A 26,190-nucleotide genomic window follows, 5' to 3' on the forward strand; every position below is an offset into this window, starting at 1 on the left:
AAGTTTGGTGCTAATAAGGCTTTAACACCTTTATAAACACTTGGTAAATTGCTCTTTAAAAAGAAAAAAAAATAAACAATTGCAGTACAGGACTAAGGCTCAGAGGTCTCAACTGAATCCAAACAGATGATAATGCTATTATTTTGTTTTTACAGTTTTTTTCCTATTTATTTATAATAAGTAATACTTATTTTTTATATATAACAGTAATGTAATTTTACAATTATGGTAAATATGTTAAAAAGCATGTATTTAAAGGAAAATATTAGTCGAGACTGTGTGAATGTTGCAAAAATGTGAAAAGTATTATTAAATTTGAGAAAAACTGGGCTACACGCAATGTTCCTCAAAATGGCCTGTTGTGTCACCTCCTGTCAAACACGCTGGATATTTTGAAATTCTGCTTTTTAAGTTTAAAGAGCACATTCTTTCAGAATCTAAAGTGTTTTAACTCAGTTTGGTTGTGAAGTCATTGATTCAGTGTTAAATAAGCTAAGTTTTTCAGAGCCCATGTAACTTGTAATCTTGTTCTGATGACAACCATTTACATTCTGAAATCTATAACTATATTTCAAACTGTGACAGCTTGATACCACACAATTTTGGCACAACTGTCTCCTCCTTATAATTTCAAAAGCCTTCACAGCCTAGAAAGTTGATGTCTGTAAATTACTTTATAATCAGTGGGCTCTGCCAGACATGGAGGAATTATGTAAATTAATACACCCATAGCAAATAAACTTTCAAAGACTTAGGTATTTTTACTTATAATAGTCAACTATTTTTAGTAATTGATTCATTTTAAATATATATTATTTATTACGTTTAAATAATATATTGTCAGCCTTTTTTAAATTTTAAACTTTTTATTGAAAGTGACTATAGCCAAAGTAAAATTGAATAAGACTATATTTATCCAAGTATTCTTTAGTATGCATATTTCAAAACATCATGTTGTGCACATAAATACATATAATTTTTGCTTGTCAATTAAAAAATAAATTTCAAAAAATTTTAGAGACTGATGCTGAGAATATAGGAATGACAAAAATATAACTCTGACTTCATAAGTGTTTACAGTGTAGTGAAGGAATCCAGATAAGTAAGAGGTAAGAAAAAATTTGGTAAGTGCTGAGAAGCACATAATGGTGATATCCAAATTTGTCCATTAAAGACAAGGCTCTGAAATACTTTTCATATACTTAATTTTCATGCTAGGTCAGACTTTGAAGCTTATAAAAGCATAATGATCTGAATGCCCCCAGGCAAACTAAAACTTTCCCAGACAAGTCTGATGTAAGCTGAATGGACATTCAGTAATGCTTATCCTCTACAATATGGGATGGGGAAGGAGACCATAAGATTACAGAATGTGACCTTACTGCTTTATTTTTATCTTCTTTCGACCACTTTAAAGCTTCTAACATGTTTCCATATGTTATTTCATTTCATCCCTGTAATGACTCAATGAAAGAGATATCACTCCATTTCTCGTTTTTAAAATGAAGCCTTGTAAAGTTAAGTAAATTGGCCAATATGATGTACGTAGAAACTGACAGTAGCTGGACTTTAACCTTTTCACTCTTCTGATGCTGATTCTCTTGGTTTGAAATGTCAAGACTAAATAAAGATTCATTTATTTTTTAAATGAAGAAACTTACATCTCAAAAAGATGAATGATATATCCAATTCACATCCCTGCATTTTAGAAAAAAACATCTGTATTTAGATAAGAAACACTGGGAGGAATTATCTGGCCTGCTAACTCAACTGCATAGAAACAATGTCTTGGATGGACCACTGGATGTGACTGGCATCAAAAGACCTGGGTTCTGTGTTCTGCTGGATTGCAAGTTATTTGTGGAAGATTGAGCACAATCATTGCTTTTCTATCTACCTACCTACCTACCTATCTCTATCTATCTATCTATCTATCTATCTATCTATCTGTGTCTGTCTACCTACCTATGGAGACAGAGTCTCGCTCTGTTGCCCAGGCTGGCGTGATCTCGGCTCACTGCAACTTCCACCTCCCAGGTTCAAGAGATTCTCATGACTCAGTCTTCTGAGTAGCTGGGATTACAGGCATGCACCACCATGCCTGGCCATTGCTTTTTCTTTTACAGAATGTCTATTAACTTCACTTGCTAGAAGAGGGGATGGGGCACCAGGTGGTGATTGTTAGCTTTTCCTGTAAGACAAGATTGAAGAGCTACACTCCAGGAGGGCACAAATAGAGAGATGAATGGTTATAGAGGGTTCTACAACATCTGTTATCCAAAAAGAGACCAGAATCTAGGAATTTAAAAGAACTACTTTCAGAAATTTCTGGAACATTTGTACATCTTTGTGATTGTCAGTTTAATCATCCAGGCCTCTTCTTGGGTAGCTATTGTCAATAAAATCATTATGTATAAAAAGGGATAAGTTTGTATTTCAAAAGCAGTAAGGAAATGGAGCTTTCTGTAATTCTTAATGTCCAAGATAAAGGTGTCAGCACGGTTGGTTCCTTCTGAGGGCTGTGGGGGAGGATCTGTTCTATGCCTCTCTTCTTTCTTCCTGTGGTTTGCTAACGATCTCTGGTGTGCCTTGGCTTGTAGAACATTGCTCTGATCTCTGCCTTCATCTTCACATGGCATTCTCCTTTTGTGTGTGTGTGTGTGCGTGTGTGGGTGTCCAACCTTTCCCTTTTTATAAGGACACTCATCATACAGGATTTGAACCCATTCTAATGACCTCAACTTAATTAATTATATTTACAATGATACTACTTTCAAATAAGGTGATAATCTGAGGTATTGGAGGTTAAGAATTCAACTTATAGATTTTGAGGGGATTATGACAAATCTAACCATAACATATTCACTTAGCTGAGCAAATTACTGCACAGGTACTTGACAAATTTCACAGTCAGGTTTCCACCAGAGAAACTGAACAAATAGGAGTGTGTGTGTGTGTGTGTGTGTGTGAGCACACGTGTGCCTGTGTGTGCATGTGCATGTGAGTGGAGAGAGAGATAGAGAGATTGATTTGTTGCAAGGAATTTTAATGTGATTGTGAGGGCTAACTAGGTAAGTCCAAAATCCACAGGACAGGCCATTGGAAGGACAATTTGGAAAGACTTTGGCAGGAGCCGATGTCCACCAGGGAGATTTTTTCTTCCTCAGGGAAGCATCAGTTCTGTTCTTAAGGCCTTTGAGCTGATTAGAACAGGCTCACCGAGATCATCCAGGATCATCCCCTTAACATAAAGCCAACTGATTGTAGGTGTTAAGCACATCTACAAAACACTTTTACAGCAACGCCTCGATTAATGTGTAACTGGATAATTGAGCACTACAGCCTAGCCAAGTTAACACATAAAACCAACCATCTCATAAATAACAAGGAAGTGGGCAAGGAGTACATACTGTATTATATCTTGAATTCAAATGAACTGAAGGAAACAATCTTGGATATATTATGAAGCATCCGCTGGCTGACTGGTTCCTGTTTGAGGGGCTAGGTGTGCACAGTTTTCCTGCTCCTTTGCCACAGCCCAGCACCATTGGTGTATTCCTCCTTTCACCGCCACCTGAACCTCCTCCCTTCCAGTGTGCATCATGGAGCTCCAGCTTCATTCATCCCATTCAATCCTGTGCGCTCTAAAGAAAAAAATGCCCAAAGCAATTTTCACCCCATCACACACTGGTAATCATTTTATTTTTCTGATTATGTTTCCCTCTCTCTTTCAGCCCTTTGGTAAATTACGCAGGACCCTTTTTTCTCATTCTCTCTTTTTCTGTCTCTCTGTGTGTCTATGCTAAGTGCCAGCTGTCATTGCTTGGCAGATAATTACCATTTTACAAACAGTATTTAGGGAAATGACATCAGTTTCTGAATGTAGGGCTGTCATAGCTTATTCACGGGGCTTTCCTCTGTTAACCACCTTCTCTGTGTGCAGGCAGGGTGGAATCAGTGGGGAGTATGGGGAGGGGACAAGGGAAGACTTCTCTGCTCCAAGCTTTTGGAAAACAATTGCATCCCATTTGTCACTGTTAGTCTGACAAGCCTTATTTCACCCCTCCCAAATTCCCTTTGCCGTATTCTGCTTTTTGTGGATAAATAAATGAATGCTTGCATGAGTTCAGTGGACTAGCGCTCCCATTTGCAATATTTAATGCAAAGCTGGTTGGTAGAAAGGCGGAAGCAGCTGATTTCTGTCCTGGATGGTAGCATCAGTTGAGCGATGTGGGGCTTACTCTCTTTTAATGTTCTCAATTGTTCTATTAAGCAAAAAGCTCCTAAAATATTATGAGGTACAAACTATAATAGTTTAAATTTCTTAAAGTAGTTCAATAATCTAACTTCCGTCATGCTGGTAAAAAATCCTGTTAAATGCATAACTTCAATTAGTTACAAGCAGGCTAAGAAAATGAGAAACCCATGTATTAACCTTAGTTTGAGAGTTGACTGGTGTCATGAAAGAGCACTAGATTTCAACTTAGGTAATCTGCATTTTATTCTGAGCCCTTAGTTAAGAAAGATAAGTCATTTGGACTATCCAGCCCTCAGTTTCTTACCATAAAATAATAATGATAACAACAACACTCTTTCTATGTGTCCGATACTCTTCTAAGTACAGATGTTTCTCAACTTATGATGGAGTTACATCCTGATGTAAGTTCAAAATACTGTAAGTTGCAAGTGCATTTAATAGACCTAACGTACTGAGCATCATATCTGAGCCTCACCTACCTTAAATAGACTCAGAACGCTCACATTAGCCTACAGCATGCTGTAGAGGATATGTTGTTTATCCTTGGGATCACATGGCTGGGAGCTGTGGCTCACTGCTGCTGCAGAGCATCACAAGATAGTATTCTACGGCATATTGGTAGTTTAGGAAAAGATCAAAATTGAAAGTACAGTTTCTACTGAATGCATATCACTTTTGCACCATAACAAAGCTGAAAAATCCTAAGTCAAACCATCATAAGTCAGGCCATCTGTACTTTATTTATGTTAATTAGTTACCACTATATGTTATGAATATATTCTATTATCCATATTTTACAAACCAGGAAGTAAAAACACAGGGAGGTTTACTGAGTTAGATGTTCAGGTCTTTGGCTACAGTAGGGTATGACTGGTTCAGTGTTTTCAACAAGCAGAGAAATTGATGGGAGTGGTATGAGATCTTGCGTATTAGTTGTCTGAGGATACTGTAACATTAGGTAGCGTGCCTGTATCTCCCACCTGGCATCTCTGTGATCCATTCTGTATTTTTCCCAAGTGAAGTATCCCCTAAGAGTCGGGAAGGCTATAGAATTTGGAAGTACTTACCAGGTTGATAACTACTGACCTAGATGGTTCCTGGCCTTTCTGAGACCCAAGGAAAAAGATTCTATTCTGGTAGAAAAATGGGCTGAATAGCTAATGCTTTGTGAAGTTAAATTACAATTTTTATTGAATCAGAGAAGTGATCTGAATGAACAAGTATTGTGAGTTCAAGCTTGTGGCAAGTCATTTGGTGCATTTTTACAGTAGGAAATCATAAGCAGTTTCTGACTAATTAATTGCCAATTTTCCTACAAAGATCTCTTTAGTAAGAACAGTCCCTTAGTGTGTAAAGCTGCAGCCGTGGTGGCCAGGTTCCTCCTCGCTACAGCTGAAGATGCTCTTACCATTTTTGATTCTACTGGAATTCCACATTTGCTTTCATTCCTACAACAGTTATATCCTTTCTTCCCTTCCTATGTCCCCTTTCTTCACTGTTACTTATGTATAGCCAGAATTGCATCAAGGGTAGACATGTTTCTGTCACTGTAGCTACAACTGAGAATGAGTTTGATGTAGAATAAATCTGATACGCTTGGCTTAAGGTCTATGATTTTATAAATATTATGACTTAGTGATGCGATATTAAATCAGATTGTATGGGTAGAACTGCAACCCCAAGGAAGCCTCTGGTTTGGTGGACGAAACACAGACCTGTTAGACCTGGGAGACTTCCTTTTAAATGCTGACTCTGCCAATGTTCGGTCACACAGCGTTAAGAAAATCATGTAATGTTAACTTTCCTCATTCATAAAATGGAGATAATAATAATTTCTCTGCAGTATTGTTATGACAAAAAGAAAATATGCCACACGTATGTTGAAATTTTGTGCATGGTAACCATTATTATCAATTGTGCTCTTATAAAATTACTTCTATGAGAAACTGTAGATCCACATCCCAATAAACAACTTTCTCTCATAGTATTTGTATTTTTTTTTAATTTTCAAAATTATTTGTAGATTACTACAAAACATTCCCCTTTAATTTTATATTTATGAGTAACAGATAAAAACAGGAAATAATTTATACTTAGCAACTAAGCTAAATACAGTGATTCAGAGTTTATATTTATTCTACATAAAAATAAGTCACATTTCACATTCTGGTAGATATTTGGTGAAATGACCACACTAGACATAAACATACACAAACACACATACACACATGCATGCAGGGACACACAGATACACACACACACCCTGTGCTAAAACAAGGCTGTCCTAAATCATTCCATTTATGGCCTATCTTAATGCAGCTTTTCTCTGTTCTTGATGTAAAGTTTTCATTTAGCATCACTTTTTTTTTTTTAATCGCATCAACTGAAGAGCAAAGAGGTTCATAAATTTGGAGAGAAGAGCTTTATTTCTTATAAAGGGTTGCAGCCTGCAGGGTGGCCATTCTCACAGGCTGGGAAGCACAGCCTCCAGGCCAAAAGCCAGAAACAGGCACTTCCCTTTTTTCTTTTTCTTTTCCGTTTTTTTTGTTTTTTGTTTGTTTGTTTGTCTTTCTGCGACAGGGTCTTACTCTGTTGCCCAGGCCAGAGTGCAGTGGTGTAAGGCTCACTGCAGCCTTGACTTCCCAGGCCTCAGCCTCCTACGTTGTAGGAGCTACACGCGGGCACCACCATGACCAGCTAATTTTTGTATATTTTGCAAAGACAGAATCTCACCATGTTCCCCAGGGTGGTATCAAACTCCTAGGCTCAAGTAGTCTACCCGCCCAGGTCTTCCAAAGTGCTGGGATTACAGGCGTGAGCCACAGTGCTTAGTCCACTTCCCATTTTTCTATTAGATCACAAAAGCAAAGAAAATGGCTCCACAACAAACAAACACACACACACTCTCAACTATCTTTTGACACTTAGAACCTAGGAAAACGGAGATAGCCCACAAATAGGCTTTTCTCAACTTTTTCCATTGACACGTAAACAGGTGTGGGTTTATCAGATTAGCTAGTTATATGGAAGTGTTGAAATGTGAGGCAGTTAAAAAAAAAGGAGGGGAATTGGGCATTAAAAAAAAGGATTAGCACAGAATACAAACTGCCTTCCCTTGCACTCATGCCTCGGGTGGTGAGAGAGACTGCCAGCCTGAGCCTAGTGCGTTAGACATTTATTATCCACTGATTCAAATTTTCTCTTTATCACTTTTCATATTATTAATATATGGCTCAATAACAGAAGGTCACAACGTGTTTTGGCTAAAAGTATTCCCTCTGATAAAACAAGTCATTCATGGTCTGATGAAATATTTTATTCGGTAGATAGAGGTTTTACGCTAATGCTGTGACTGCAGGGGAAATGAGATATAAAAATAAAGTTATTATTTATTTATAGTCCACCTTGTTCTACAGAAGATATGGAATAAAAACTAAGGTAATTATCCTATTATGCAAGCAAAAGCAACAAAAAGTAAATAATCCAAATTTTATGAAACTAAGCTTTATATATGTATTTACACATACACATTAATCTACATATCTCTCTATACACACATATTTATATTTTAAACTTAAAATTTTGGGTTTGTATTTCATACACTTAGTTTAGAAGTAATAAAATTAGATAAAGAAGAACTACTAATGAGATGATAAATTATCTTCTGTGATTTGAAGTAGAACATTTATGTAAAAAGTTGGCAGAGATAATGTTACAGTAGGGTGGGGAAATTTTAGGGTGTAAGAACAGTTTATCTTGGCCAGGTATGGTGGCTCACACCTGTAATCTCAGAACTTTGGGAGGCTGAGGCGAATGAATCATTTGAGGTCAGGAATTCAAGATTAACCTGGCCAACATGGTGAAACCCTGTCTCTACTAAAAAAAAAAAAAAAATCCAGAAATTTACAGAAATATTAGCCAGGCAGTAGTGGTGTGCACCTGTAATCCCAGCTACTCAGGATGCTGAGCCAAGAGGCAGGAGAATTGCTTGAGCCTGCGAAGCGGAGGTTGTGGTGAGCTGAGATGTTGCCACTGCACTCCAGCCTGGGAAGCAAAGTCAGACCTTGTCTCAAAAAACAAACAAAAAAAAGAGTTCATTTTTTTCTTCCTCTTCCTCTCAAGATTCACAGGCATTATGACCTTAAACTCTAGATGCCCACTGCCCAATACAGTAATCACTTGCTACATGTGACTAATGGGCTGTTGAAATGTGGTTAGTCCAGCTGAGATGTACTATAACTGTAATATGCATACCACATTTCTTCATCTTGTATAAAAATGTAAAATAGCTCATTCATGTTTTTTATTAATTATATATTAGAATAATATTTTATATATATTAAGTAAAATATGCTTATGTAAATTAATTTACCTGCTTATTTTTACTTTTTATAAAATGCGGCTAACAGGGTCTTAAAAATTACATATGTCCCTTTCATTTATTGCTTGCATTATGTTCCAATTGGAGAGTATTAGACTAGACATGCAGTTCTAAGCACAGAATTCCATAAAGGGTCATAAGCAAATGATGGAGTTAAAGAGAATTAGAACATTCCTGTTGTGGATTTGGTGTGGGCAAGCTTCTAGCTTGATGGTAGAGTGGAAATAAATTTCCTCACTGTTATCATACTGATCTAATTAGTGAAAACACTTTCACGAGCTCCGGGGCCCATAGTGAGACTCATTGAAGAGGATGAAAGTGATCGTTGTTCCTTTCCTACTGCACTGGGCATCTCCACAAAGGTTAAAGGTAAGTGCAGCAAGTAATTCCACCTCTAGCTTCTACTTCCTACGTTAGATGGTTTTTACTGTGCTGAAATACGATTATGTTTGTGTGTTATTGTAAATTTCTGTCTGCGTTTGGGACACAATTGCATTATTTAGCGGAGATGCAAGATATTTTTTTTCCTGTACCAGATCTGCCATTGCTTGCTAGGTAGGTCACTTAACCTCTCTGAGCCTCAACTTCCTCATGTGTTCCAGACTCTAACATTTGATGATTCTGTGAAGCACATTGGGGTAGTTTTGTGCTCACTTGTAACTTACTCTCTGCCTTGTTCAGTGCAAGAACCTATACCTGAATTTTCCCACCTACCTATTTTCTGCTTGTTCTACATCTGAAAACCACAAAGACAGTGGGAATCTAATTCACTCAGAACTTTTATGGTTGAGGAAAACATATCTGGTAGTCTCTTGTTAGCCCCCAATTCCCATTCTCCAAACTAGGCCTCAACTGGTTGCTATAGCAACGCAAGCCCTGGAAACTCGATATGTCTTCTTTAATACATCTTACTTTGAGAAACCTATAAAAACAATATTTCTATGTGATGCCAGTATCCAATTCATTTTAATTTAAGGCTGATGCCAGTTAGAAAAGAAAGAGCCATCAAAATAATATTAAATACACACACAGACGTGCACACACACACACACACACACAAACACACACACACACAGGCACACACACCCCTTTAGGAAACAAGGCCCTAGATACAGTAAAAAGTCAGAAAGGAACAGCTATATTAGAGAAATACCTGCAGAGCTGTCAATCTACAAGTGTCTGGCAGTGGGAAATTTTCTTGGCAAAGAGAAAAATCGAGAGATTTAAAGATTCTATTGAAATTCACACTGTGAATTGCCATTTCCCACAAAGGCCCCTTAAGCTGAGACAGTGAATGAACACAAGCCTCCCTAACTGGACCAGTGCTGACAGACTTGGTACCACTCTTCATATTCCAGCTGCCTCTCCTGTTAGCCACTGAGTGTGTGGGATCCTCAAAGGCCTGGGGAGAGCAGGCAGAAGGTTTGTTCAGGGCCTTGTGAACTCCTGGCTGGGCTACAAGCTAAGATGTTCACTCAATCAGATTCCCTCTGTGCTTCAAAAAACTAAGAATAATAAAACAGATTTCAAAATCACTTTAGAATTTAAAATCTAGTATATCTTCCGTGTGAGTTCTATGCACATCTGATACTCCCTTTCTTTAATCATCTTTCCCCAGCATTCAGATACCACTGGTGGATTGACCAGCAAGGCTGCTCTTTGTAGCTAATGCCACCTGAGTGTCTTGTTTTTATTGTTTTTCTCATCAACTCTGTATTTTCAACTCTCACCTGATTCCCTTCACACACACACCCTTTGAGCTTTCATCTTTTGTTGGCTTTGATATATGTCTTTTCACTCCTATTTTGTTGTTCACAGTGTATATGAAAGAACTAGATTGAGAACCCAATCAAGAACAGATCTGGGTTCTGTGTCTTGATTTTCTGCATTCTCTATCCATGACCTTGAAAAAGAGTGCTTTTTTTCTTTCTCCCTCTGCTCAAGATTTAGGAAAGATTGATGCAATCTAAGTGATTATATCTGAGATGGTAGTGAAATTGGGCAGGACTGAGTCTTTGCAGAGAGCCCCCTCATTTGGGATTAGAAGACCTGGTTACTATTACTGGCCTCAAACCAAAATGAAGGACATGCTAGCAGTTGAAATAATATAAGAATGAATATATAAACTTTGTTACTATGATAGAGATTAAATTTAAGGGAGAATTATAAATAATATGTGTAGATAGATTTAGATATATATATATATAATTTGTCTAGCATTTATGTAAGATTTTACACACATATCATTGTTAATGCTTTGGTAGGTATTATTAAAAGACACTGTTTAAAATATAGCTATACTTTAAAGCCTCTCATCTGCTTGGCCAGAGTTTTTTTATTGAGGCTGAAAACTGGCAAGTATAATAATCCATGGCCCCAGGAAAAGGCAGATATGGCAAGTATCAGGGCTTTGTAGATTCTTACTTAGTGAGGTATTCCATGAAAAGCTCTAAGCCAGTCTCCCTTAGCAGCACTCTAGAGCTTCAGAGCAGAAAGACATCCCTGGAGACAGACGTGTCTTACTGGTTATAGATTATGTCAAGATGTGCGTAGCCCACCCAACAGTTGTTGGAGGAATCGCCAGCTACTTCCCTCCACGAGAACAAATTACAAACACTCTAGAGACTTAATTTTTTTTTTCTGTCATGCTTACTGAAAGGAAAGCAACATCCTGCTCAATATCAATAGTTCTGTGCAAAATCTCTCCCTTTTGAAATCATTTTGAAAGTACAGAAGTTAAGTTTGTGTGTATAGCAGACCTAATTATTTCCTTTTGCACTGTGATTGTTGAAGCATCTCATTTTTGGAATAGATATGCCTCTAAACAGTTGTCTCTAAAGTGAGTTTGCCAATCCTATATATGAAATATTATTTTTCTCATTATGTATCATTTAAATTAAGTTTAATTCAGCAAACATTTGCTGAGGGCCTATTATATGCCCAGTACTGTGCTTAATGTATAGGTTTTGGAGATGAATGAGCTGCAGCTGTTGCCTTCAAGAAGCTAGCAATCTAGCTAGTGAATCAGACCTCTCAGAAATTAACTCTGGAAGAATGTGAGGCATGTTATAATGGTTGGATGAAAAAAGTATAGAAGCAAAAAGTGAAGAGTAATTAATTATCCTTGGATGGGTCAGGGAAAGCTTCACAAAAATGAACTGGATCTGGGCTTTCAAAGATGTTGTAAGATTTTTCTTAAGAGTGAAAAGTTAGAGAAGTGCAGTCCAGGCAAAAAGAATGCAGATCAGAAGTCAAGACAAGTTGTAGAGAGTGTTCATAGAATGGAAAAATTATAAAAAAGAAAACAGTTCTGTGCCTGGACCGTGTGGTAGAGGATTAGCAGAATAGTGCAAAAGTACTACATGTACTAAAAGTACTAATGCGTCCTGTTAGCTGGTACCAAATGAATCTTTTAAGATGGGAGATGTCATATTGGATTGTTTTTAGAAACATAACTCTGATGGCATATGGAGAAAGCACCAGATGAGGGAAAGACTGAAACCAGAGAAACTGATTTGTAGTGATGGTGTGGATCTAAGCTAAAGACAGGAATGGTAGTGGGAATGAAGACCGGAGAATGAAAGGCAAGAGCCATTTTAGAAGCAGTGTAGAGAGGACCTGGTGACTGGTTTTGTGAGTAAAAGAGAGACAGGCAAGGAGCAACTTCTTCAAGATTTCCTGACTAGGATGACTGGGAGGATGACAACTTTTTGACAGAAATTTAAAACGCTGGAGGATAGAATAATCAGAGAGAAAAGACACTTATTCTAGCTATGGGTATTTGCAGTTTGAGAAGTTTGTGAAACACCCGAGTAAGAAGTCCAGTAAGAAGGTATGGAATTCATGAGAAAAGTCAGGACTAAAGACACACGTTTTTAAATCATCAGCATCAGCATGTAGGTGAGAGTTGCGACTCTGGTAACAAATGGCATTACTAAGGATGATCTTCGCATAAGGTAAAAAGTGATAAAGACATTGAGACCTCTGGTGTATACACCACCCTTTGAGGAGCAGGTAGAGGAGGAGGGAATAGGATGTAAGACAATAAGCATAAATATAAAAACTCAGAAGAAGTATGATTATTGAAGCCAGTTAAGGAGAGCATATCACAAAACTGGAATGTAAGGGATGTGGAGTTTGTTTTGTATTTTGTTGGATCAACCTAGATAACCAAAGCAGTGCAAATTCAGGGGAGGGGAATGGCTCAGGAGCATCCAATTATGGCTTCTGTTTTTCAATCTATCCCTTGTTCTCTGTGGGATCTTAGAAAATTGCTTAACCTTTCTGATCCTCAGTTTTCTCTTCTGTAAAGAAGAGTTTGTTATGGATATGATTTTTTTTTAATCTACGTAAGACACCAGGAATAGGTGGTATACAATGAAGGCGTTGACAAATGATAGTTCCTCCCAGTACCAAGCAAACGGCAGAGGTCATGGTGTGAAGCAGGTAAGTCTGAGCATCCTGGTCAGGGAAGTATTGCAGCAAGAATCCTGGTGGGAAACCTAAGCTCTTGGGGTTTCAGGAAAAGGCAGTTAGCTAGAAAGGCTGCTGCTTTTGCTCATAGCTGCAGAGGGTACCTTCTGGTCAGTCTGTTCTCAGACATTGGGACATTTGTTGACCTTATGAGCCAGAGTGCATGGTTATGTCAGTGCCTGCAAAAGTTATTGAATAAGGCAGCAGATATGATGGAGACACTAAGTGCTTCGTATGGGTCTAGGTACTAAGGACACAGTGAAGTTAAGGAGTTAAGGCAATGCTCTGCCCTTGAAGAACTTAGGAGCTAGTAAAGATGTGAATACAGAAAACAATTAGGAAATTATACTATGCCCAGTGGTGAGATACTATAGGGAATTAGGAATGTGGAGTAGTCAAGTGAGAAATAGGAAGTATCTGAAGGCTACCTTATACTTGAAGACAATTTTAAAAAGTTCAGAAGGAAAGGTCTGTGCCTCGCCAACTCAGCGACATTAAAATGGAAGACCAAATAGGAGAGTTCTGAAATTCATATTCTATACCTACAATCACAAATCCCAGTGAGGCAGAAAATGAAGGCACCAAAAGAAACTAAAATGGCAGATTTCTCTTTAGAAGGCACTATTTCCAGTTTACCTGTCAGAACCTTCTTTTACCCTGATATAAGGTCCAGCCGCCTTGAGTTTTCCTCTCTACAAAGATTCGGAGGCAGTGAGCCTTGTGCAGTTCTGAATAAGCCTGAGTGGGTGCAGCTAAGGGAGACTAGTGTTTCACAGTGCACTTTACAGCACTTGGGAACAGGAAGGACATTTACATCACATGGGAAGCAGACCCACAGCCCTGCCACTGGGTGCTCAGACCTACTGAAAGCAAGATGCCAGGCAGGCCACCTTGAATACCCCCTGTGGCAACTCATCTATGAGGTCCTGAAGTCACTGAGGATAAATTTAGTCCCCATTTTATGACACAAGTATCCTAGTGTCAGATACCCAGGATTTATGAGGCCTATGAGGATAAGCAAATGTAGATGCCCCTAGAGCGATAAAAATGAGGAGATGAAGCAAGCAATAGTTAGAAGCTTTGCTTCATAACATGCTAATTCTGCTACTTTAGAAAAGCTTGTCCACTTTTTCAACACTCACTTTCTTCATTATGTCTTTTCTTATGTAAAACTTCATCATGGGTTTGTGTAAGGGTGAAAAAAAAATATTTGAAGGTACCTAGCATAGAGCTTGGCATGTGGTAGGTGCTTAACAAATATTCATTGACTCTGAATCTGAAATAATGTTTCCAAGACCTTGCTGTGCTGACATTTGCTGTCTGGCTCATGTGTCCATCTGAAATGCCAATGAATCCCAAATTTCAATTTCCAGCCTAGACTTCTCTCTGACATCCAGATTTATATATTTCACTGCCTACTTAATATCTCTGTTGGGTTGTCTCCATAAATGCTTCAGACTTCAAATATCAAAACCTGAACTTCCGATCTTCCCCCTAAACCTTTTTGTTCCTTATCTGCTCCCATCATATTTGGTGGCAAGACTCTCCTTACAGTTGTCTGCCCCTAACGTCTCAGAATGGCCTGGCTCCTCTCTTCCCCTCACACCCTACGTGTGAGAGAGCCCACAATATCTTGTGGCTCTCCCTTCAGTGTATGTCCAGGATTTGACCACCTCTCTGTACTTTTACTGATAGAATCTTTGTCAGAGCTACTGTGAACACTAGTCTGTCGTACTGCGAGGTCTTCCTAACGAGGTTGTTGGCTTCCTATAGTTATTCTCAGCAGCGCAGCCAGAGCGATTCAATGAAACCTGTAAGGCGCGGTGGCTCAAGCCTGTAATCCCAGCACTTTGGGAGGCCGAGGCGGGTGGATCACGAGGTCAAGAGATCGAGACCATCCTGGTCAACATGGTGAAACCCCGTCTCTACTAAAAATACAAAAAATTAGCTGGGCATGGTGGCGCGTGCCTGTAATCCCAGCTACTCAGGAGGCTGAGGCAGGAGAATTGCCTGAACCCAGGAGGCGGAGGTTGCGGTGAGCCGAGATCGCGCCATTGCACTCCAGCCTGGGTAACATGAGTGAAACTCCATCTCAAAAAAAAAAAAAAAAAAAAAAAAGAATATGGATTAATCATTTCAGGTCATAACGCAAGCTCATGAATGTGTGCCCTTTTTCTGCTTTCTTTTTGTCACTTGGTGAAGATTTTCTGTAAGTGAACAGAGAGAAAGATGGAAGCCAAAGTAGTAAGGGTGAGATTTGAGAAAAGGGGTAACATAACTACAACTGAATGTTGCAGAAATTTAAGAGGCATGAAGGCTAAAAAAGAATCACTGAATTTGGCTATTATGGAGTTACTAATGACATTGAAGAACACAATCTCAAAGGAGAAGTAAATGTTTACAGGCTATGTGATCAGAAATAGAAAAACGAACTATTGGTAAATTGTGTAGCTAGTTTGGTGGTGAAGGGCAATGGCAGAAATGTGATAACAGTTCAAACATTCCCTGAATGAACAATCACCAATCTTCATAAAAATTGTGGCTATGGATAAATGCCGGGAGGTCAGAACTCTCCAGGCTTGGCCTGCTACCCCATGCTCCAGAGGATTTTATCTTTGTTTTATTCTGCTCTTGTTGTGTTTTTATGCCTTGGTGGCTGTCTGCATGTGGTGCAGTCTGCATGTGGTTTGGTTCATCCCTCAAATTACCTTCTTCCATTTTGTGTGACCTGTTTACAAATTGAGTATTTCTTGTTCAAAATGCTTGGGAGCAGAAATATTTCTGATTTCAATTTTTTTTTTTTAATTTTGTGAAGCTGCAGTATACATAAACATTCCCTAATCCAAGGATCCAAAATCTAAAATACTGCAGTGAGCATTTCCTTTGAACATGTCAGTTCTCAAAAAGTTTCTGATTTTAGAGCATTTCAAATTTGAGATTTTAGAATTAGGGATAATCAACCTGTATTAGGTCCACCCACCATGCTTCACTTAATTCCACACCTCAGTACCTGTAACTAATGCAGGCACTCAGGACTTCAGCCCTTTCCCAATGCCTTAGACTCCTGCTCTTGGGATAATTCAGTCAGGTGGGGAATAAAATAAGTATTTATATTTTATCTTTTGAGAAAGTGAAGGCCAAAGAAAGTACCTAGGAAAACTGGACAAAATGAAGATGCAGGAAACAGCAAGTTATTGATAGAAGATGACAGAGGAAGTGGGGGATGGGATCAGGAATGCAGGTAGAAAATGCACTTTTCCCAGGTGAGAAATTTAGTTCATTCTGACATTTGAGCATAAATGCCAGAATATACCTGCAGCAGGTAAGGCAGCTCATGATGACTCCTTGGCTAAATCTACAGGGTCCCTCCAGCTGCCAGACCACTTCTTCAGGACAATACGCCTACTGATTTGGCTCTTCTCTTTCACTCTCTCTCCTTCCAAATACCTGACTCAAGCTTGCCTGGTTGTACTATGGCTCAGCTTGTTCTTCTAATTGGAAGCAGGATGTTACCAAAGTCCCAGGTCCGGCAACACAGACATCTTTTGTACTTTGTGTTTGCTATGCCGTTAGTGGCAGCTTCAAGCTGAGGCAAAGGCATTCAAGAGTCACTGTTCCTCTCCTAGAAATATTTTAAACCTGGGCAGAGGTGAGATTATGATATCTTTTTTCCCTACCCCCAAAGCAAAGGCTTCTTTTCACAGGAACTGAGCTTCAGACAAAGAAAACTAAACAAAGAACAACAATAACTCCCCTTGGCAGCTACTCCCGGGACCATTTTAGTGCCAGGCCATTATCTAAAGCTTCCTGTGATTATAAAATAGCTTTCGAGTTGAAATCTTTTTTCATATTTCTCTTCTTTCATTAAGTGATTGTTGCTGCCAATATAATTTTTGCTCTGGACACACTTCTACAAAAGACACTTGAGCTTCCTTGTCCTCTACTCTCAGTGAGCACTTCCAGTAAATGCCATAATTAAAATGCAGAAATTAGTCTCATCAGACATGATCATATCTCAAAATTCAAGTTCAAAGGCATTATGCTTTGAGAATTAGAAAGTCTTTTTCTTACTGTTATGTATTTATCAAATTTTTGTTGCGATTTATAGCTCACATCAAAATACAAGCCTCACCACATTGTAAGCAACTTTGAACGAGGTTAACTTTTTTTTTTTTTTGGAATGCCCACAATATTTTATGTATAGTAGATTTCTAGTATTGGATCGAATATTTGTTTCATTCATAGAAAAGATCTACTTCTCCTGAGAATTCCTTCAAGCATTGGCTGTCCCATCGATAAAGTCTAGTGACCCTGGCCATGCAACTACTTTTCTTTGCTCTGCACTGTTGTGCTTCACTGGATACAGAAGCCTTCCTAACATGGCAAAGGTGCCCCATTTGACTAAGTTCTTTATTAGCTTACATGCAATTGGACATTTGTTTCTGTCTTTTGAGAGGCAATGCTATTGCCATGAAACCTCAGTGCAATATTGAATCAATATAAACTCTGCATTTGCTGAATTTATAGTTTCAGTTGCGTGTTTGTGATAATAAAGACACTGAGCTCTTGGAAATGCTTTAGACTCTTGATTCTGTTCTAATAGTTATGAGGTGGATGATTACTGGCAGAGAGTCATTTTTCATTTTCTCTGTGAAAATATAATAGAGGAAGGACAACTTTATGGAAGTATGCTGTAGAATAAATGCAGGAAACATCAAGGACAATTAAGGTAACAGGATATGTTCAAGGTATGACAAGATAAAAAGTGGAAGATGAATAGAGATTCTGCAGAAATAGGCACAGAACTCTCAGTTGAGCCAAAATACTTCACATATGGTGCTTCCGGGTGGTCAAAAAAAAAGTTTTCTTTCATAAAATTTTCCAAATATCAAATATTAGAGAAAATGTAAGAGGTCTGACAAAGGTATTTCTCACATTTCACAATTCAGAGCTCCAGTTAAGTTAGTGACCACAGCATTAAAACAAAATATTTGTTTAGAAAATTAATGCTTTAAACAAAACTATTAGGGAAACTTTTGTAAATTATTGTAAAAATGGTATATAAGGATTTTAACATATTCATAAAATGGAAATTCAACTCCTAATTATAAATTAGCCTTCCCTATACAATAAACCAAATTCAAGTGAGATCTGTAATTTGAAAATACTTTAGTAGTCATTAGTTGAATTATTATGACTTCTTCTAGACCAAAACTGCCTTTCATTTTAAGGACATGTCTAATTTAGACATGATCTGATTTTGATGAGCTTCCTCTCCTGAGGTCAAATTCATGATTCTTAACTTTTTTCCCCATCATCATCAACTTAATTATCAATTAATACTTATCAATGTCACTGACATCCATGTCATTGTTCATTTGCTTACCAAAGAGAACTTGATATGGCTCATCACATTTAAAACTGATTTCAGATCATGTGCAGATATTAAGGGTTCTTAATTGATGTTGAGTATTGAATTTTTCTATTTTTTCAATGTGGTATTAATTGGAAGAGATTTCTTTTGTGGCTTCTCCCTAACCCTTTGGCATTTAAAAATAAGATTATTAACTTTTAAAACATTTATGTATCTGTGTTCTGTTCAGTTATACAGCATCATAGGTAGGTAGGTAGGTAGGTAGATAGATAGGTAGATAGATAGATAGATAGATAGATAGATAGATAGATAGATATTGATGTATATTTTAAGGCTGTTTTTTTATATATGAAATTTCAATGTGTAATTTTTTTTAAATTGGGTTATATTTACACAATGGTATACTATGCAGCAATGAGAACAATTTATGACTACATGCAATAATATTAATTAATTGTGAAACATAATATTGAACAAAATAACACTGGATACGGTGGCTCACGCCTGTAATCCCAGCACTTTGGGAGGCCGAGGCAGGGTGGATCATGAGGTCAGGAGATCCAGACCATCCCGGCCAACGTGGTGAAACCCCATCTCTACTAAAAATACAAAAAAATTAGGTGTGGTGGTGCGTGCCTGTAATCCCAGCTACTCGGGAGGCTGAGGCAAGAGAATCACTTGAACTAGGGAGTCAGAGGTTGCAGTGAGCCGAGAATGAGCCACTGCACTCCAGCCTGGATGACAGAGTGAGACTCCATCTCAAAAAAGAAAAAAAATAATGAGCAAAATAAGCCAGCTTCCACTTCTTTTAAGCACATACAAGACAAAATTAATATATGCTGCTGGAAGTCAGAAGAGAAGGATAATGACTGTAAGAAAACATGAGGGAGATTCTGAGTGAGGTAATGTGCTGTTTCCATATTGGTGTTAATTCAAATAGATATGTCAAATTTTTGAGAATTCATCAAGTGGTATAATTATGATCTTTGCACTTTTGTGTATATTATGCTTTGACGAAACCATTTAAAATGTAATTTTAGTAGAAATATAAAGATTTCTGATCCTGTAGCCTCAGTCAGGTCCCTTAGAACTTTATTCAGTTGCTGCTGGGAATCAGAAAAATAGGAAGTAAAATACAATTTTTAAATGTGTTTTCATGTGTCTGGAGACTTGTTAGAGAAAATCGTTTATACATCTAATAGATGTTGTGAAGCAAAAATAGAAATATATTCCAATTGTCTCTCGCCATCAAATCTTGATTATTTTGACCTCTCTCCTCTAAAATTAGGTTATATCCCCTCAAATACGCATCTTTTCTATTAAAATATATTCACTAAGAAAAATGTAATTATCAGATTTAATTAATATTTCCTCATTACTCTTGAAGAATCGAGACAATTCATTGGTTTGAAAAGAAAAAATACCTTACATAAATATAATTAACATAGTTAAATATACATAAGCTTATCATTTACAATCGTATTTCATATGCCTATAACCTGTTATATATCAAACTTGGTTTTGACCTAATTCCACCCTTGGTTTGGTATTTGTTTTTAATTCCAAGCATCATAAATTATTCTTTTACATGACCACATTTATTGAGTTCTCTTTACTTAGGGGATAAGGCTGGGTTGGGCAGTTTGAAGACCAAAGCCTTTATTTAGAGATAGAGCAAGGACTACGGAGAAACAGCCATACTACCAGCTAATCATACATATTTCTGTACCAGTGTCCTGTCTCTGAGAGCACCGTTGAAGAAAGACCTAGCTAAATTGGTTAAATAAGTGCACTCAAAGAGAGAATATTTGACATTTGCTCCTGGTTGCTAGCCCCCAAAATTACTTTAAATTTTAAATAGGGCACAGAATATCAAACAGATGATTTTCCACAGATTCTTCACTCAGATATGCTAACTTAGGGGTTGCTACACTTGTCATTTAGCTCAGAGAGGCTGCTTCCCAACAAGATTTGCTCTGTACCTCAGCTACAAGGCCTTCATTCAAGCCTCTACACATTTCCACCTATGCTCAAGGGGGATTAAGTAAGAAACCTGCAAATAGCCTGGAATCCCCAAATCTATCTATAATCTCTATATGCAAAAAGCCCACATTTAAGATCACTTCAAGAATTAGAATACTTGTGTCTCTTTGGTAGTATATCCATTGTGTTGATTGGTTGGTTGGTTTTGCATGAAGTAATAATATTAAACAAATTAATATTACCAACAAATTTAAAAAATTATGAATAATGATACAATTACTATGTTTTAGTTAAATGGCAGCCATTTAGAAGCAATGGGCCTATATCAGAATCATAGCTCCTGATCCAGACCTGAAATCTTATAAATACATGAAGATGTCTTATTGAAAAGAAAGTTTCTATTTCAAATATATTGATATTGATTTTTTGCTATTATATTTGTTATTAAAATTTAGCTATTTTCCTAGTAGAAACAAATAAATGTCCATAAGACACATGAAATAATAATACAGTTTCATAAATTGCAAAGACTTAGGTCTATCTGTTGTCTTAAACTTTCAGCTATTCAATGATTTTGCATCTATATAATTTAAACATTTAAAATGTAATCTTAGTAGAAATATAAAGATTTCTGATCCTGTAGCCTGTCAGGTCCCTTAGGTGCTATCCAAGTTTCTGACAGAATTTAAATGTTTTCTTTTATGCAAGTGAATTTTCCTCCTATTTGGGTCAACTATGCTATCAGTATCTCAAATAAAGCAAAATGAAAAAGTCAAAAAAGGAAAAGATGATTATTTATTATTTTATTTCTTCCTTGATAGTTTATTATCTAGGCCAACCTCAGGAGAGAATTAGAAGTAGGTCCAGCCTCCTTGAGGTCTGATTTTTCTGTAATTACACAGCCTTTATCCTTGGTTCTAGGTGCAACTCTGAGACTCTCACTTAAGGCTCAGGCAGTCCTCCATGTTTCTTATATCGCTTGACTTGCATAAAACCACTGTGTGGTGTGAGAAGGTTATAAGAAACATGTCAGTTTAAAAAATAAAATTGCTTTTTCACAACGGGTTTGCTGCCAGAACATGGGTATCGTGAAAACTACCCCTAAAAGCCAAAATGGGAAAGGAAAAGACTCTTATCAACATTGTTATCATTGGACATCTAGATCCGGGCAAGTCCACCATTACTGGCCATCTAATCTACAAATGCAGTGGCATGGACAAAAGAACCTTCGAAAGATTTGAAAAGGAGGCTGCTGAGATGGGAAAGGGCTTCTTCAAGTATGACTGGGTCTTGGATAAGCTGAAAGCTGAGCATGAACGTGGTATCGCCATTGATATCTCCTTGTGGAAATTCAAGACCAGCAAGTACTACGTGACTATCATTGATGCCCCAGGACACAGAGACTTCATAAAAAACATGATTACAGGGACATCTCAGGCTGACTGTGCTGTCCTGATTGTCGCTGCTGGTGTTGGTGAATTTGAAGCTGGTATCTCCAAGAACGGGCAGACCCGAGAGCATGCCCTCCTGGCTTACACACTAGGTGTGAAACAACTAACTGTTGGTGTTAACAAAATGGATTCCACTGAGCCACCCTACAGCCAGAAGAGATATGAGGAAATTGTTAAGGAAGTCAGCACTTACATTAAGAAAATTGGCTACAACCGTGACACAGTAGCATTTGTGCCAATTTCTGGTTGGAATGGTGACAGCATGCTGGAGCCAAGTGCTAACATGCCTTGGTTCAAGGGTTGGAAAGTCACCCATAAGGATGGCAATGCCAGTGGAACCTGCTGCTTGAGTCTCCGGACTGCATCCTACCACCAACTCGTCCAACTAACAAGCCCTTGCGCCTGCCTCTCCAGGATGTCTATAAAATTGGTGGTATTGGTACCGTTCCTGTTGGCCGAGTGGAGACTGGTGTTCTCAAACCTGGTATGGTGGTCACCTTTGCTCCAGTCAACGTTACAACTGAAGTGAAATCTGTTGAAATGCACCATGAAGCTTTGAGTGAAGCTCTTCCTGGGGACAATGTGGGCTTCAATGTCAAGAATGTGTCTGTCAAGGATGTTCATCGTGGCAACATTGCTGGTGACAGCAAGAACAACCCACCAATGGAAGCAGCTGACTTCACTGCTCGGGTGATTATCCTGAACCATCCAGGCCAAATCAGGGCTGGCTATGCCCCCGTACTGGATTGCCACACAGCTCACATTGCCTGCAAGTTTGCTGAGCTGAATGAAAAGATTGATCGCCGTTCTGGTAAAAAGCTGGAAGATGGCCCTAAATTCTTGAAGTCTGGTGATGCTGCCGTCGTTGATATGGTTCTTGGCTAGCCCATGTGTGTTGAGAGCTTCTCAGACTATCCACCTCTCGGTCGCTTTTCTGTTCGTGATATGAGACAGACAGTCGCCGTGGGTGTCATCAAAGCAGTGGACAAGAAGGCCGCTGGAGCTGGCAAGGTCACCAAGTCTGCCCAGAAAGCTCAGAAGCCTAAATGAATATTATCCCTAATACCTGCCACCTCAGTCTTAATCAGTGGTGGAGAAAGAACGGTCTCAGAACTGTTTGTTTCAATTGGCCATTTAAGTTTAGTAGTAAAAGCCTGGTTAATGATAACAATGCATCGTAAAACCTTCAGAAGGAAAGGAGAATGTTTTGTGGACCCCTTTGGTTTTCTTTTTTGCTTGCGGCAGTTTTATCAGTTTTTAAAATCAGTACTTTTTAATGGAAACAACTTGACCAAAAATTTGTCACAGAATTTTGAGGCCCATTTAAAAAGTTTAATGAGAAAACAAAAATAAATAAATAATAAAATTAAAAACTGTAAAAAAAAAAAAAACTTAAGAAACATAACACCTATTAAAGTACTACCTCAAAACACCTCCCTGATGGGTATATTAATGTGGCCTTATGATACCAATGGTTTAAACAAATAATTTTAAACCAAGTTTTAGGTACCTTAAGAACAAATAGAAAAATATTTATAATTCAGGAAACTTTTCAAGCAACAGAGATCCCATCATGTAGATAGCTGGTTTCTGCCCATGGCTACAGTCAATCCAGTTTATTAAAAATTTAATCTTAATCGTATTCATCATCATTAACTCTAGCATTGGCCAATATATTTAAATGAAACAAATTTTGAAGATTTAGGAAGCAATGACAGTTCATGACACCAAGAATAATATTTGCAGTTTAAGAAAATTTGTGTCCATCCAATTTACAGGGAATAAAATTGTCATGAGTCAGATTATTTCATATAAAGTATTTTATGTCATCCTGAACCCAAAGACTTGCAGTGGCTTAACAGAGAAAATAAATTAAGGGTTTGTCATTAACAAATGAAAACATTATTTCAGTCTCTTAATGAGTCCTTTGCATAAATTGAGAATTCAATGAGACCCTATCTTTAAGAATATAAAATATACTTTTTAAGTATTCCCCTGTGAAATGTTTTTGACATATATTCTGGATGGGCTGATTGCTAGACTAATGCTTGTGTGGGAAGAATGGCATATGTTTCACCTGTTCATTTCTCAGAGATTTCCATTTTGACTTTCTCTCTTATGCTCTGGTTAATGGGTTCTTAAAATAAAGTGGTACCCATTTTGCTTTATTACTTTAATTTCTTTAAGAGTGTGTTCTATTCCTTCTCTATTTCCAGTTCAAAGGCAGCACAGAGTCTTAATAAACTTTAAATGTATTTGGGTAGCTAATAAATTTAATTATCTCATCAACTTAAAAAATAGCAAGTAAAAGTAAGTGATCTTGAGAATAATTAACAGGGCAATGATGGGAGAGGAGAGAATAGATGACAATGCCTTTATTTCTGTCAAACGTTTCATGGAGAAAATGTCATCATTATTTTGCCTCTGTTATCTATAGCTTGAGATGTTCTCTATATATACAGTACATTTTATCTTAGCAGTTGAAAATAATTTATGAATGTAACATTGTCTGTCCTCTTTATATCTCAATAAACCAGAAGGAAAATGTTTGAACTGAAAGTTGGCAGAGAGAAAACAGAGTCAAGGTTGGATGCATAGCAGTTTACTGATGGCCAAGGAATAATTAACATGGAAGTGATAGTGTTTTCCTACATGAGATCAATAGTGAACCTAAAGAGACTATTTGTCTTTCTACAAATGTCTAAGGTTTTATTTCAAACTATATTGATATGATAAATTAGAAAGGATATAAATGTCCTTTATTTAATGCATGGTTATTCTTAGCACATTTTTATCATGTGAATTCAGTGGTATATGCTAAGAGGTGGTGGCTGGGAGTTTCTGCCTCTGAGTGCAAGAGTGCTTTATCACTGGCTCTGTTTTGAATAAATTATTATGTGTTTATAATAAAAAGCTGACCAACTTTTTGTTGATTTCACAATTGTTTTTTTAAATTCTTTGCAAATAACCCCCTTATTCTCTGCCCTTGAAGGAGAATCCTCCTACTGTGTTGCCCTTGGCCCATCAAGGACAAAGCTGACATTTCTTGAGGTGCCTAGTAACCCGGTGAGAAGGGGGATATTGTCTGTATTTAACAGATGATAACACAGGTAGAAAATTTTAACTGGTACACTATCTTGTAGCTTGTAAGTTGTGAAAGGAAGCAATCTGATTTCAGACCCCACTCGGAAGTGCCACATTCTGCTGTCTACATAAACATGTAGTGTCCTCACTGGATTATGGCATATTCAGCCAAGGTTAGCCTTATTTTCCATTTTCCTTTAAGTCGATAGCTTTCAAGTTATGTGCATATTTCAAAGGTAAATTACAAATTGTAGTGCATTAATACAGGTTTATACTTTTCATTTAACTGATTTTCTCATTCTTATTTTTTTTTACATCATTTAATGAGATTCTTATGGACTTGTGTTTTCTGTCACCAACTCACTGGTATAGTAAATTGAGTACAGTATACACTACATCAAGCTCATATAAGTAAGCCCTGTGTTCAGATGAGGTCAAATGGTCTTAAAGTTTGAAACTACCCCAACAAATACTTCAGTGACACCAACAAGTAGTCATTTTATTGGGCAGATATTTGCTACTAACTTATAAAAGTTGTCAGCTTGTCTTCTGAATCAGGTTTTAGGGCACACACAGAGGGAGGAAAATGGTTTGTCTGAGCTTCTGGTATGTAGTAATTTCACAGGTGTATTCAACTATAGTCTGAGTCTTTTCATTACTTGCCCAGCCATTACTGCAACTAGAGGGGCTATTGCTGAGTAGGTTTTGTGACAGTCTCTGTTTAGTGAGGCAAAATCTGGTACTGGAACAATGATCTCAAATTCAGGTGTAGTAAAGGAAATGCAGGAGTTTAAGAATTCTCATTTTTCATTGTAAACTTGGTTTCTGTCAAATTGTTTCTGTGCTACCACGTACCAGTTTATATCATTTCATCTGCTGTTTCATGGTCTCATTGTCATCATCGTCAATGCTGTTAATACCCTTTCTATATGCTTTAAATTCTGTTTCTATTTTGTATTTCAGGAGATATTTTAAGATATCTTGAAAATCTAAAGTAAAAAAAAAATACTCTGAATAAAAGATGTAAGTCCCTTGTTTAATTGGTTTTGTGGTTACTTAGGTGGTTTTAAAAAAAAACTTAAAAAATGCCATTGAAATGAATATTAATTTATGCATTTAGCATTTATTGAGCACTTCTGTTAACCAATAATATATTAGTTCTTACATACAGAGCCATGTTAGAATC

General features: G+C 37.5%; 1 long non-coding RNA gene and 1 pseudogene across 2 annotated transcripts; one reads left to right on the top strand and one right to left on the bottom strand.

Moving 5' to 3' along the window:
- Positions 1 to 2,971: 2,971 nt before the first annotated feature.
- On the bottom strand, positions 2,972 to 24,147 carry LOC116565583. The gene is made up of 4 exons (XR_004275516.1): positions 22,994 to 24,147; positions 19,076 to 19,082; positions 4,611 to 4,614; positions 2,972 to 2,982 (listed from the first exon to the last, which is right to left on the bottom strand). It is a non-coding gene; the product is annotated as an uncharacterized LOC116565583 (long non-coding RNA).
- LOC116565580 lies at positions 21,524 to 23,264 on the top strand (annotated as a pseudogene). Its single transcript, XR_004275514.1, has one exon. The product of XR_004275514.1 is annotated as an elongation factor 1-alpha 1 pseudogene (transcript).
- Positions 24,148 to 26,190: the final 2,043 nt, after the last annotated feature.

The sequence above is a fragment of the Sapajus apella genome, unplaced genomic scaffold, assembly GCF_009761245.1.
Source record: "Sapajus apella isolate SASKATOON/1434 unplaced genomic scaffold, GSC_monkey_1.0 scaffold40, whole genome shotgun sequence".
NCBI classification, from domain to species: Eukaryota; Metazoa; Chordata; class Mammalia; order Primates; family Cebidae; genus Sapajus; species Sapajus apella.